Consider the following 2882-nt stretch of genomic DNA (forward strand, 5'->3'; position numbering starts at 1 on the left):
GTGGCGAGGGTGGCGAGGGTGGCGAGGGTGGCGAGGGTGGCGAGGGTGGCGAGGGTGGCGAGGGGGGGAGGGTGGCGAGGGGGGGGAGGGTGGCGAGGGTGGCGAGGGTGGCGAGGGTGGCGAGGGTGGCGAGGGTGGCGAGGGTGGCGAGGGTGGCGAGGGGGGAGGGTGGCGAGGGTGGAGAGGGGGGAGAGAGAACTAAGCATCAGTGAACTACGAAGGCCTTACGAAAATCGGGGACAGCAAGAAGAGGTGGGTTCGCCAGAGCAGCCTTGATTGCATCAAATGCTGACTGCTGGGACGCACCCAACTGAAATGCTCGATTTTTCTTGCGCAGAAGATTCAAGGGCGCAGCCAACTGAGCGAATTGGGGTACAAACTTCATAAAGAAGTTTGCCATTCCAATAAAGCAAGCAATTGCCCGTCTCTTCTTTGGAGGAGGAAATGTTTGAAGATCCTTAGTTCTGTCCTGATCAATACGGACTCCACCGGCCGACACCAAGTGCCTCAGGAATGAAATCTCCTTGGATGCTAACTTAATCTTAGCTAGTTTGACAGTAAGGCCCGCACTACGCAAGTCTGGAAGGACCTGTTCAAGGTGTTGAAGATGCTCCTCGAAACTTGCACTAAATATTACCACGTCGTCAAGATAATTGTAAACAAATTTATACTTAACATCGCCTAAGACATTATCCAACAACCTAGAAAGGACGGCAGCACCGGTAGACAAACCAAAAGGGACTCTATTGAACTCTAATAATTTCCAGTCAGTGCAAAAAGCAGTGACTTGTTTAGACTGCTCAGCAAGAGGAATCAGGTAGTATGCCTGGTTCAAGTCGAGTACAGAGAAGATCGTTGCCCCCACAAACCAAGTAAAGCAGTGATGTAGGTCTGGCAATGGCACCGATTCCAAAACTTCCTTCTGATTAAACTGCCTATAATCAACAACTGGCCTGTAGCCTGAATCCCCTTGGGGACCAGGAACATGGGCGACGAATTGGCAGAAGTGGATGGTCTAATTTCCCCATTCTAACATTTTATCTATAATACGGCGCAAAGCATCCATCTAAGGAGGTGACAGACGATAAGGCGGCAGCCTAACAGGGACATCAGTTAATTGTATCTTGTAACATACGGTCAGTCAAACCTAACTCATCAGTTAACACATCAGGGAACTGGCGCAAGAGCCCCAAAATGGTTTCTCGCTCCCCATTCTCCAGATGACCGACACCAAAGCCGGAATCAGTCAGCAAAACCTTGTTAACACCCGATACCCTCTGGCAAGAGCACAACGAAAACTCCCTATTAGGACAAAAATTAAAGAGAAACTTCTTAGCATGCCGGTACGCTGGATCCAATCACATCCGAGCAACAGACGAACAGCAAGATTCTTAGCCACCAACAATTCGACATGCCGGGAAAGATCATCTACAGACACACTCCCCCTACAGCAGCCTACTAAAGGTAACATCTGTCCATTGACAGCACGACATCCCTGTAGGGCAAATGGCAAGGACGGTAAGCGACACTTGTTTATTATCCAGATACCACTGGTAATCCATCAAAGAAACACTACTTCCTGAATCCAACAAGGCGCAGACTGGTTCGTGGTTAAGGGAGGCACAGTTCAACGGCAAGGACTGACCGAACACGGCCCTTATCCGTTTGCAAGACCTCAAAGGTGGCTTATCACGTCCAGTACCTCCCAAAACTTGGCGTCGGCTGCTCTGCTTGGACGCGGCTTCCTCTGCTCAGGACATTCACGCACCAAATGATTCAGAGCACCACAACGGAAACAAGCGCCTTTTGTACCTGCCATCCCTGATCCCCCACCTCTGTTAAGCTGACGGTTACATAAATTGGCCACGGGGTTCCCGGAACTTACATTTCGACTCCCGACATATTCTCCTACACAGGTCTGCGCCCCCGCATGACTTGCCCCACCACGCCTACTGTCAGCATAACGTAATCCTTCAATGGCCAACACGAGGCTATCTAGATCCCGCAAGGACGTGGGCTTATTGGCAAACATTATCCGTGACCTATCCTTGGGCTTAATACCTTCCAAAATAATGTCTATCTCTCCTTCAACAACATCTAGATTCAGAGCTCGAATGGCAACCTTAACATCCTCAATATACTGCTGGAGTGTGTCAGTCGACCTCTGAACCCGGCAGTAGTACTGGTTAACTAAATCTGCTCTCATGCGTTCGGTCAAGCGACTATCAGTAATCCTCCTACGCAAGTCCGACGAGCCCTCTCCATGACCGAGCGAGGTGGTGCAGTGGTTAGCACACTGGACTCGCATTCGGGAGGACGACGGTTCAATCCCGTCTCCGGCCATCCTGATTTAGGTTTTCCGTGATTTCCCTAAATCGCTTCAGGCAAATGCCGGGATGGTTCCTTTGAAAGGGCACGGCCGATTTCCTTCCCCATCCTTCACTCACCCGAGCTTGCGCTCCGTCTCTAATGCCCTCGTTGTCGACGGGACGTTAAACACTAATATCCTGAAACTTCCTGGCAGATTAAAACTGTGTGCCCGACCGAGACTCGAACTCGGGACCTTTGCCTTTCGCGGGCAAGTGCTCTACCAACTGAGCTACCGAAGCACGACTCACGTCCGGTACTCACAGCTTTACTTCTGCCAGTACCTCGTCTCCTACCTTCCAAACTTTACAGAAGCTCTCCTGCGAACCTTGCAGAACTAGCACTCCTGAAAGAAAGGATATTGCGGAGACATGGCTTAGCCACAGCCTGGGGGATGTTTCCAGAATGAGATTTTCACTCTCCATGCTCCAAGACTTGACCAATGATAGAACTTAACACTCCTTCATACAAGGGATAAATAAACTGCAAAATAGTACGATATGTCACTTCTAATA

General features: G+C 50.3%; 1 non-coding gene across 1 annotated transcript; it reads left to right on the top strand.

The window, feature by feature from the left end:
• Positions 1-2270: 2270 nt before the first annotated feature.
• Positions 2271-2343, top strand: Trnaa-cgc (transfer RNA alanine (anticodon CGC)). The gene has a single exon. It is a non-coding gene; the product is annotated as a tRNA-Ala (tRNA).
• Positions 2344-2882: the final 539 nt, after the last annotated feature.

Source organism: Schistocerca serialis, chromosome 11 (genome assembly GCF_023864345.2).
Source record: "Schistocerca serialis cubense isolate TAMUIC-IGC-003099 chromosome 11, iqSchSeri2.2, whole genome shotgun sequence".
NCBI classification, from domain to species: domain Eukaryota; kingdom Metazoa; phylum Arthropoda; class Insecta; order Orthoptera; family Acrididae; genus Schistocerca; species Schistocerca serialis.